This window comes from Oncorhynchus kisutch, linkage group LG29 (assembly GCF_002021735.2).
Source record: "Oncorhynchus kisutch isolate 150728-3 linkage group LG29, Okis_V2, whole genome shotgun sequence".
Taxonomy (NCBI): domain Eukaryota; kingdom Metazoa; phylum Chordata; class Actinopteri; order Salmoniformes; family Salmonidae; genus Oncorhynchus; species Oncorhynchus kisutch.
The window spans coordinates 5,166,486-5,177,896 of NC_034202.2; positions in this window are offsets into that span (position 1 = coordinate 5,166,486).

Sequence of the window (11,411 nt, forward strand, 5' to 3'; positions counted from 1 at the left end):
GAGAGAAGGAGAGAATTAGAGAACGCACACTTAGATTCACACAGGACACCGAATAGGACAGGAGAAGTACTCCAGATATAACAAACTGGCCCTAGCCCCCCGACACATAAACTACTGACCATATGACATTTTCCCAATCTTCTTCTGGATCATCCAAATGCTCTCTAGCAAACTTCAGACGGGCCTGGACATGTACTGGCTTAAGCAGGGGGACACGTCTGGCACTGCAGGATTTGAGTCCCTGGCGGCGTAGTGTGTTACTGATGGTAGGCTTTGTTACCTTGGTCCCAGTACTCTGCAGGTCATTCACTAGGTCCCTCCGTGTGGTTCTGGGATTTTTGCTCACCGTTCTTGTGATCATTTTGACCCCACGCGGGGAGATTTTGCGTGGAGCCCCAGATTGAGGGAGATTATCAGTGGTCTTGTATGTCGTCCATTTCCTAATAATTGCTCCCACAGTTGATTTCTTCAAACCAAGCTGCTTACCTATTGCAGAGTCTTCCCAGCCTGGTAAGGGGTCTACAATTTTGTTTCTGGTGTCCTTTGACAGCTCTTTGGTCTTGGCCATAGTGGAGTTTGGAATGTGACTGTTTGAGGTTGTGGACAGGTGTCTTTTATACTGATAACAAGTTCAAACAGGTGCCATTAATACAGGTAACGAGTGGAGGACAGGGGAGCCTCTTAAAGAAGAATTTACAGTTCTGTGAGAGCCAGAACTGTAGGTGACCAAATACTTATTTTCCACCATAATTTACCTTTGACAAGTTTCTTTTGTTGGCACTCCAATATGTCCCATAAAAAACACAAATGGTCCTTTTGTTCGATTAATTCCGTCAATATATATCCAAAATGTCCATTTATTTGGCGCGTTTGATCCAGAAAAACACCGGTTCCAACTTGCGCAACGTGATTACAAAATATCTCAAAAGTTACCTGTAAACTTTGCCAAAACATTTCAAACGACTTTTGTAATACAACTTTAGTATTTTTTAACATAAATAATTGATCAAATTGAAGATGTGATGATCTGTGTTCAATACAGGAGGAAAACAAACTGTAGCTAGCTTTCAGGTCACACGCCTCTAACAAAGAGTCCTCTTCACTCTAGCCTCGTTCTGAACAGTGTTACTTCTTCATTCCACAAAGGAAAAACCTCAACCAATTTCTAAAGACTGTTGATATCCAGTGGAAGCGGTAGGAACTGCAAGAAGGTCCCTTAGAAATCTGGATTCCCAATGAAAACCCATTGAAAAGAGAGTGACCTCAAAAAGAAATCTGAATGGTTTGTCCTCTGGGTTTTGTCTGCTAAATAAGTTATCTTATACTCACAGACATGATTCAAACCGTTTTTGAAACTTCAGCGTGTTTTCTATCCAGATCTACTAAAAATATGCATATCGTGTCTTCTGGGGATGAGTACCAGGCAGTTGAATTTGTGCATGCTTTTCATCCAAAATTCCGAATGCTGCCCCCTATCCTAGAGAAGTTAACCACAATTGCTCCCTGTCTATAACTCGTGGACAGACGCACATACACACATGCACAAGCATGTGAACACAGACAAACACACACACACACAGAGTGTACCCACAGTCATGGCCTTTCTCTCTTGCAAGCTAACACACACATGAGTAGACACACAGTCACTCTTTATTTTGCAAGCACACACAATCCTGCGATTATATACTGCATTCATAATCGGTAGTTAATAAAGGCCTGCTTCCTCAGCAGCATGACAGTATTTATTTCAGCAGTGCTGTGCAGTGTTACCAATTTTTACTGCAGCAGAACATTTCACTCTCTAGCCTAACGAAGTGTGTTGATCGAGGATAGCAGATGCCTTGCTCTCACTTCCTGCTGATCATAAACATTGTGTGCAATTAGGATTTGTCTGCCAAGATCATTACAATAATTACACACGGTTGAAAATCAAATAAAGGGATCCGAATCCCGACTTTGAAGTTAACGGAGGAAACAGATAAGCCGGGTCTTCTACACAAACTTTTATTCTCTGTCATTAATGTTCCGCCAGGGATTTTATTTGCTGTGTAACTTAGGTCAGTCAATATGTAAATATTGATCTCGTTGTCAATGTTTTCTCCAGGCCGTTTAACATGACAATGCATGTACTTCATATGGCCTTTCGAAATCTAAATTGTTAGGTTCTACTGTTGACAGTATGTTCAGTTCCTACACTACAGTATCAATGAAGCCAGATTCAGTACTGTGAAATAAGGGTTACAGTCAATACTACCTCTCTGGTAGCTTTTATATGAATCATCGTCAGTTGCCCAACATAATAGGTGCTATCATTAGCTTCTCTACAGTTCCCGTATTTACATATGATGTGTAGACGCGATAAAGGAGAACCATCTCCCTGCGTGCCATATATTTACAGAACATTGGCATACTCCCTCTAACCATCTGCAAAATCAATCCATTGCCGAGCTTTGGGTTGCAGATGGTAGCCTATGAAATCGGGGTCTTGCTCTGTCAGTCTCCCGAACATTGTCATAATCCCTCTAACCAGCTGCAAAATCAATCCATTGTCAAACTTTGGGTTGCAGGTGTTAGCCTATGAAATAGGGGTCTTGCTCTGTCAATCTCCCCCATTTAAACCCATTAGGGACAATGTGTTGAAATACGATGTGTTAGATGTAGATCATTATATTTTCATTACACAGGGACCATAGGGGGAGGCTGTGGAGCGGCTAGCTGCATGTTCATAATGACAGGGGTGAAGGGCCATTGTAAATCACACAGGAATTGGAAGGGGTAGGGAGAGGGTATCTAAACAGACTCTTCCATAGTGCATCTAAGATAGTAGAGATTATACAGGAAGAAGGGAGTTATTGTGTGTATCAGTATGAATAAAAGGCTAGAGGGACAGAAGGAGAAGAGCTAGATACTTTTTCCCCCACCTTTATTTAACCAGGTAGGCTAGTTGAGAACAAGTTCTCATTTGCAACTGCGACCTGGCCAAGATAGCATAGCAATTCGACACATACAACAACACAGAGTTACACATGGAATAAACAAAACATACAGTCAATAATACAGTAGAACAAAAGAAAACAAAAAGTCTATATACAGTGAGTGCAAATGAGGTAAGTTAAGGAAATAAATAGGCCATGGTGGCAAAGTAATTACATTACATCACTTCATTTATGAAGCAGGTTTTATCGGTGGGCCTCACACATTGCTTTTTAAACGATGATGTTGAAGAAAATGTTGACAGGGAACTTAGGGCTCTATTCAACCCATAATGCAGAAGTTCAACGTTACAGCAGGATTGACATGTAAAGGCAACGTTCCGGCTTTAGAGGAGATTGCATTCAAGACAAATGCTACATATCACATCTCAAATCGGAAATGACCTTTACATTCCTATCGCTCAATCGGTAAGGTGATACACATTTAACAGAGCCCTTAAATAGGGAAATAGGCTAGTTAGTGAAGGATTCAATAGCAGTGTTATTGTTGGACAAATTGATGAATAGAACAGTTGTGCCTGTCCAGGCAACTACGGAGGAAAATCACTGTTACATCTCAGTACTGCCTTATAGTATTGTTACTTTACAGCCTTATTCTAAAATTGATCAAATATGTTTTTTTTCTCATCAATTTACACACTACACCCCATATGACAAAACAAAAACAGGTTTATACATTTTTGCAAATGTATAAAACATTTTAAACTGATTTATCACATTTACATAAGTATTTAGACCCTTTACTCAGTACTTTGTTGAAGCACCTTTGGCATCGATTACAGCCTCAAGTCTTCTTTGGTATGATGCTGCAAACTTGGCACACCTGTATTTGTGAAGTTTCTCTCATTCTTTTCTGCAGATCCTCTCAAGCAAGGTCAGGTTGGATGGGGAGCATCGCTGAACAGCTATTTTCAGGTATCTCCAGAGATGTTAGATCGGGTTCAAGTCCAGGCTCTAGTTTGGCCACTCAAGGACATTCAGAGACATGCAGTCTGAGATCTGGAGCAAGATTTCATCAAGGATCTCTCTGTACTTTGCTCCATTCATCCTTTCCTCAATCGTGACTAGTCTCCCAGTCCCTTCTGCTGAAAAACATCCCCACAACATGATGCTGACACCACCATGCTTCACCGAAGGGTTGGCGCAAGGTTTCCTCCAGACGTGACGGCTTGGCATTCAGGCCAAAGCGTCATCAGACCAGAGAATCTTGTTTCTCATGGTCTGAAAGTCCTTTAGGTGCCTTTTGGCAAACTCCAAGCGGGCTGTCATGTGCCTTTTCCTGCGTGGTGGCTTCTGTCTGGCCAATGGCCTCATTGGTGGAGTACTGCAGAGATGTTTGTCCTTCTGGAAGGTTCACCCATCTCCACAGAAGAACTCTGGAGCTCTGTCAGAGTGACCATCGGATTCCTGGTCACCTCTCTGACCAAGGCCCTTCTCCTCTGATTGCTCAGTTTGGCCAGGCGGCCAGCTCTAGGAAGAGCTTTGGTGGTTCCTAACTTCTTCCATTTAAGAATGATGGAGGCCACTGTGTTCTCGGGGACCTTCAATTCTTCAGAAATGTTTTGGTACCTTTCCGAGATCTGTGCATCAACACAATCCTGTCTCGGAGATCTACGGACCATTCCTACAACCTCATGGCTTGGTTTTTGTGTGCCTTTCCAAATCATGTCCAATCAATTGAATTTACCACAGGTGGACTCCAAGTTGTAGAAACATCTCAAGGATGATCAATGGAAACAGGATGCACCAATTGCAAGATGCATAGCAAATTGTCTAAATACTTATGTAAATAAGGTATCTGTTTATGAATTATACATTTGCAAACATTTCTAAAAACCTGTTTTCACTTTGTCATTATGTGGTGTTGTGTACAGATTGATGAAGATTTTTATTTATTTTATCTAATTTAGAATAAGGCTGTAACGTAACAAAATGTGGAAAAAGTCAAGGGGTCTGAATACTTTCTGAATGCACTGTAAATGCAACTAAAATAGACATTCTTTGAAATTCTTTTTGACATTCTTTTTTTTCTTTTTTTAAATGAAAGTATTTCTCAGAAAAATTGAACTCAAGTGACCAATTAGATACCACCTGAGCTTTTAGAACCTCTTAAATGTAATTAGATACCACCTGAGCTTTTAGAACCTCTTAAATGTAATTGCAAAATGTAGATTTCCACTTAAACGGACATGTAAAAACTGCGTATAGTTGGAAAGAAAACATCTGGGAAATTATGAGGAAGTCATCAGAAGATAGATCGGAGTTACATAGTTCAGAATTCACAATATCAAGCACACACAAAATAACTTTTTTTTATTTGTCTTTCATTGACAAGCTATAAGTGAATTATTGATGTCTAGAGTTGGAAACATCATCACATCATATGTGATTGATAGACCTAACAACCAGAAATTGGCAGATGTTTTAGTAAGTGTGGTCACAGGATGCTTCCAAGTGTCCCTAAACCTCTACAAAGTGGCATGTGTCTGTAAATTAGATTATTCCAGTGCTATTACATATTTGCAATCCCTAAACGCCTTTTGATCCATATAAAAACAAAATTTCTACCATATCAACCTCATTCAAACATTGTGGTGGTGTTATGGGGTATCCAGTGTACATTCAAGTATACTTTAAACCTCTACAAAGTGTCCAAAGGTGTTTTTGCACACTGGATGTACCTAAAAGTTATTGTTCATCATAAAAACTACATTTCTACAACACCAACCTCTCTCAAACATTGTGGTGGTGTCGGGGGACAGGGGATATCTATGCGTTTTTTTCAACCTCTCAAAGTGCCTGAACGTTTAGCCTAGACATATCCAATCAATTTTTTTGTCTTTTGCCATGTGCGTTGGATAGTGGCACTCACCTAGAGTGGGGGGTCTTGTGATGGCTGGGAGGTTGGTTTGGGCACCCATTTCAGCCATTTTTGACACCAGCTGATCTCGAACTGGGAGAGAGGGATTTGACCTTTTGCTTTGGCCGTCTGCTTGTGGAGAATGAAAGCATTTACTGTAGCAATGTCGACAAAGTGGTAAAAACATCTTATACCACTTCCTGGTCTTGTGGAGAACCTGGTAGTAGCCTATCAGAGCATCAGAGAGGTCGATGCCGCCATGCTGGCATTGTTGTCCTTCACAGAAACGGGGACATTCTTTCTCACCCATGCCCCATTGGCATTTTCCCCCTCCTTGAATTATGGTCATTATTGAATGCCTTATGCTGTGTGGTGAGCATGGTTACTTCTCTAGTGTCCTTCCATTTCACAAAAATCAGCGTCCTGATCCAACGTATGGTCCCCCGCTCCACTGATTCTGTTAGGACAAATGGCCTAAAAGCTGCTATTTTATGAAAAGCATGGGACTAGTATAAAAATTGTCCAAAAAGAGCTTATACCCACTGCCAAGTAAGGGGAAGTCCATCAGCTGCATGACAGAGTCATAACTAAGGCCCTTCCCAGTGGGTGTGATCGTCTTGACTTCATAGATGAACAAATGTCCACGTGTAGGCAGAGGCTGAATTGGCTAGCACAAAGAGCTTGTATTTTTCATATATTGCTTCAAGCCAATTCGAGCCTTTGAGTCAAACATGCGCTCATCTATAGATAGATTTTGAGCAGGCTGGTAGTAAGTTTTGCATGCCTCCACCATGTCATTATAAAGGGGATTGACACTTGCAAGACGGTCATACCACGCAGTCCCCTTCTTCTGGTCATTGTCCTGATCCTTTTTTTGGGTCACTCATGTGAAGACAGTTGATGGCCAAGAATCAGTTTTCACTCATGATGGAGGTGGGGAACTCAAACCGATAGATTGGGGACTTGCTCCAGTTGTCAACTAGTCTTGATACCTTTACCAGTCCTATGTAAATCACCAAGGAAATGTAGTTGAGCATGTCACCGATGGTGACAGGTTTCCAGGACATCTTCCTTCCCTCCTGCTGCTTCTTGTCCCCAATACGTGTCGGTATAACTAATTAGTGTTTCCAGTACAGAGGTGGTAAAGCAGCGCTGAAACAGCTGCAAGGGGGTGTATGTTTCATCACTAACCAACTGTGGGCCTTCAGGTCGTTTGTTCTGGCTCCTCATCATCTTCAAAGGGCTTTATACATAAATGTGATTGATTGAAGGACCGTATGCCACCTGTCCTCAGTTTCATCTCCCTCAGTTGTGCTGCTTCCACTGCCTCTTTCTCTCCCCTTTCTCTGTTGAGGCCTAGATCTCCTCCCTGCCCCCACACCTCCAGATGAACTTGCAGAGAGGGGAGTGGTCCCAGGGCCTGCAGTGGGGGGTGGTTGAAGAGGAGTGGGGTCTTTGCAGAGTAGTGGATGTAGAACGTCAGACTGGGTGATTGAAACTGCAATGGGGGTGTTTGAAGTGGAGTGGGGTCTTTGTCAAGTGGTGGATGTAGAGCCATCAGATGGGGTGATTGACACAGCAGTGGGGGGTGAAGACCTTGACCGGTGGGGGCGCTTGCTGGGGAGGGATAGCTCCCAAACGTTATCATCCAAATCATATTGTTGTAAGACGCAGAATTACAGTTGACTAAATTTACAAAACGACATTACTATAAAGTAAAAACACCAAGCCTAAACGTACAATCACTCACATAGAAGGTGTGAAGCACACACACAATGCAAACAGTAACACTTTGGAGACAATTGCAGAGGTGAAAACCACAAATAAACAATGGCCATGAGAGTTTAGTGGCCTCTCCAAAGTTGCAAGGATGAAACTTAGAACAGCAAACAGTGAACTAATATGAAACATAGACAATAACTACTTTGGAATTATATAACATAGAAAGTACTTGTTACATTGGCCTATATAAACTAAATCCAATGCACAAAAAGCAGACAACTTATAAAAAACCAAATACATAAAGTAAATTAGCTATATAAAGTCATGAAAATAATTTACTTATAGTGAATTCTCCTATGTCGGTATACTTATTCATAGCTTCCTTCTTTTTAGGTTCCTGTTCGATATTCTTAGTTTTTCTCCTCCTTGAGAAGCTTTTATGTGAAAGCGATGAAATTAAAGCTTTGAAATCTGTTTACATTGTAGTGTGCTCAGGGGGCGTCTCGTCTCAGATCCAGGTAGCAATAGTTCGTATTACCCATAAAAGGTTCTAGGCCTTGCTTTGTCCCACCCAGGTCAAATGCATATCCCTGGAAAGCTTATCTCTTTGGCTACAAGACTGGCAATGTGTCATAGTAGCCAATCCCCTGTGTAATGGATGCCTACAGCGCATAAGCAGGCAACATAATTTTTTTGATTCGCAAAGATATAGTCACTCGGTGGACGTTCGATGTTGCCATTAAGTCACACATCATCAGCTAACATTGGCAATAGGCTAGATTGGTTCCTACCATCCTAATGATTAATTTCACACACCCGATGTAGCTCAAACACAGACCATATCAAAGATCACCTCATAAGATGTTTGAAGTTTGGAGAAAAAGAAACATTTTGACTCTTGTGACTGGTGATAAATAATGGTAGGTCACAGACAGACAAATAATATATCCTCATGATCTGTGGAGTCACAGCTTTCGGCGTTTATCAACGTATCCATGTTTATTTTGTTCATGCTTTACAACTCTAACCGGAATGTAGGTAGCAACCATCTTGAAATGAGGTCATTGGCTCAGCCTTCCCCTATAAATGTGTATGCCCATACATGATCGTAAGTCACACCAAAGATTTGAAGGCACTGATCAATAGCAAAGATACTCAGCTTTCCACAGACACCCTGCTCCTGCAGTGTAAGAACAGGGCCCTGTTTTAGAAAGCGGGTTTAGTGAAAACTCAGAGTTAGTTGACTCAGAGTTGAAGGAAACTCTGAGTTTTCGGTTTCACGAAGTCAGTTCAGCTGAACTCTGAGTCAGTTACTATGGCAACATACTCTGTGAAGCTAACCTGCTCGCTGGCAGGTTTTCAACTAACCCTGAATTTCTCCTTCTCTCTAGCTGAAGCCTGCAGACTGAAGGAGGTGTCAGACATGGCATGTCCTTTTCTTGAAGAGCCAGTTGATATTGAAGCACAAATACTCCACAGAAATCTGTCGGGAAGAGGGTGATCAGACCCCGCTTGGATGTTTTCTCATTCCCTGATGATTATCGATCATTCACCTGAACAGTATTCTCAGCTCTCATATCGTTCATATGGCACATCGTGGACGTAGTCTCTACTCTAACCCATTATGAAAAATCTGTAGAGTATTTAGAGTACTTACGACTGCATGGAGGTCTGTTGTGGCAGAAGGCTCCACCAGATAGATTATACCATCAGTAACTAGTAGAAGATGAAGATTAGATAGTTAAGTATACCTTTACCCAGAAAAGTGTCCCACCTAATTAGAACAGTATGCAGACCACATCACAATGTTTTTAAATATATAACTCTAAGTCACCTTAAAAATGGATTATGATGCCTGAAGGACAACTAAGAATCTGAAAAAAGTAACAGCGGTCAATTACAAATAATTGTACCGCTACAAGAAAGTCAATGTGCCAAGGTGTGTCTAAGATGGATGGGTGGGCATCACTGGCAAAAGGATGAATGTACATATGTCATTAATTTGAATAACTAACCTCTTATGTAGGACCTTGTGTCGTGGGGGGTGGTTGGGTCAGTTGAGCTTCCTTCAGAGATGCCTTCAGCAATTTTGACTGAGGGCCATCTGTTTTGACTGAGGGCTATCTCTTCAGCCTCTGAGTGGACACCCACCTGTTTTTCAGCCCTCTATTGGCTATAATGGAGGTCACATGTTATGTCCAGTAAGCACAAATTGAGACTTCTATGTATAAAGGCATTTAGATGTTACTTTCAAATAGACAATATTGAATACTGGCAGTGTTAGGAAGGCTGAAAAAATGTACTTTTTTTGCTTAGAAAATGTCAAATATGTTGAATGCAGTTTAGTTAGGTAGGGTAGGCTAAACAACAAATTATACTTTATCTGGTTCAAGTATATATTGGGTTGCATCTTCATAAATATTAAACACGCACAAACACACACTATAGAAATGTTGAATAAGTGGAACACTCAAGATAAAACGTTTCTTTTTTTTCAATTAATACGCACTCGGTCAGCAATTTTCTGCCACGCCAGCTCACGCTCCTTTGCTGCTGCTGCTACTGTATTGCTTTTTTCCTTAAATATATACTCATATTCTGCATACACGTTCATTAATATTTCTAACTCCACTGGGGAGAAGTAGGAGGTTCGAGCCTTTTTCTCCTGTTGCCACGATGAATCATGTTATCTGCGTTCCATTGATGAGGGCCTTTTATCTCCTCATGCACGTGCTTTACTCAGGGTTAACTTAACTCAGAGTTGATTGAACTAATCGTTATCACCTGTTCTGAAACCTGAAAACTCTGAGTTTCTCAGCTCAGAGTTAGTTAACCCAGAGTTCAGGTTTAAACTCAGAGTGTGTTAAACCTGCTTTCTGAAACAGGGCCCAGGGCTACCGTTGTCATTCCAGACAACAACAAAAATCAAATAGGGTCCCCAAATATGGGAACTTTACATTAAAGAGGTTCTTTGAAAAATAGAACTCAAGTGACCAATTATCTTTTAACAAAGAAACATTTGTATTTGAAATTGCTTGACTGAATGAACACTAATACGTTGTAATTATACTATATATAGAAGTGCAATTATATTGACATTGATTCACTTCTGTTTCCTTTGTGCTTCAAGTGTTGTGGTGGGAACAGGCTGTGTTTTATGAAGAGGACTGCAGCAAGGAAAATGTAGACAAGTACTTGACACCAAATGGACGTCAGAGGTAGGTGAGCAATCAGAAATAACTCATTACTAATAATTACTAATAAAGAACAATGCTATACAGGCTGTGTTTTATGAAGAGGACTGCAGAAAGGAAAATGTAGACAAGTACTTGACACCAAATGGACGTCAGAGGTAGGTGAGCAATCAGAAATAACTCATTACTAATAAAGAACATATACAGTGAAGCAGTGGGACAGTCAAACAACAAGGCTTGTATTGGTATCTTGGTAAACCTTAGATCAGCAGAGAGGTAGTCCAGAGCTAAACAGTTGAACGGAAGGATCATTACTAATAATTACTAATAAAGAACATATACAGTGAAGCAGTGGGACAGTCAAACAACAAGGCTTGTATTGGTATCTTGGTAAACCTTAGATCAGCAGAGAGGTAGTCCAGAGCTAAACAGTTGAACGGAAGGATCATTACTAATAATTACTAATAAAGAACATATACAGTGAAGCAGTGGGACAGTCAAACAACAAGGCTTGTATTGGTATCTTGGTAAACCTTAGATCAGCAGAGAGGTAGTCCAGAGCTAAACAGTTGAACGGAAGGATCATTACTAATAATTACTAATAAAGAACATATACAGTGAAGCAGTGGGACAGTCAAACAA